Genomic DNA, 692 nt, shown 5'->3' with positions numbered 1-692 from the left:
ATTTAGGAAGTACTTCCATTCTCCCTGAAAGTTCTTATTATAAGAAACAAAATACCGGTAAACAAATGATGATTACACAGATTGTGTACATTAAAATCTTATTAAGAACATTCATTTCATTCTATTCAATTTTAATAGATAATCCTGATTTGCCAATATTTTTAATGATATAGATTATTGAACACCACAGATATATATTGAAAGTTCTATTAAATATATACTGGTCACTGTATTTATTTCATTTTTTTTAAATATCCATGTATTTGAAACACCAAGAATTAAACTCTGAATTTGTTCATTCCTTTTATAAATCCTACAAAGGCTATGATATCATAATAAGCAATACAGAAAGAACAAATTAATTCCCATACTCATAAAGACAAAATAATTCCCTAATATAACATGCTGCTCTCAGCTAACTGGTTCAGGCTTTGATGGAGGAGCACTATTTGCATTTTCAACAGCAGCTATAACAGCTGCACTAAACACAGTCTTCTTTGTTTCATGTGCACTTCGCCAGGATACCTAAAAATTAAGAAATAAAAAAAATTAACAAATCATATATACAACCTAAGGATATAACTTTTCCCCCCCTTCTTACCTGGAATATCAACATTCTCCGTACAAATAAGTAAATATTACATGTAAATATAACAAATACAGGTCCAAGCTTACCTAAAATATCATTATTT

General features: G+C 28.6%; 1 pseudogene; it reads right to left on the bottom strand.

Annotated features, from left to right (window-relative positions):
- Positions 1-135: 135 nt before the first annotated feature.
- Positions 136-692, bottom strand: part of LOC119587020 — a 4,785-nt pseudogene continuing 4,228 nt past the window's right edge.

This window comes from Penaeus monodon, chromosome 22, assembly GCF_015228065.2.
Source record: "Penaeus monodon isolate SGIC_2016 chromosome 22, NSTDA_Pmon_1, whole genome shotgun sequence".
NCBI classification, from domain to species: Eukaryota; Metazoa; Arthropoda; class Malacostraca; order Decapoda; family Penaeidae; genus Penaeus; species Penaeus monodon.
This window is presented reverse-complemented; position numbering and strand designations above follow the sequence as displayed.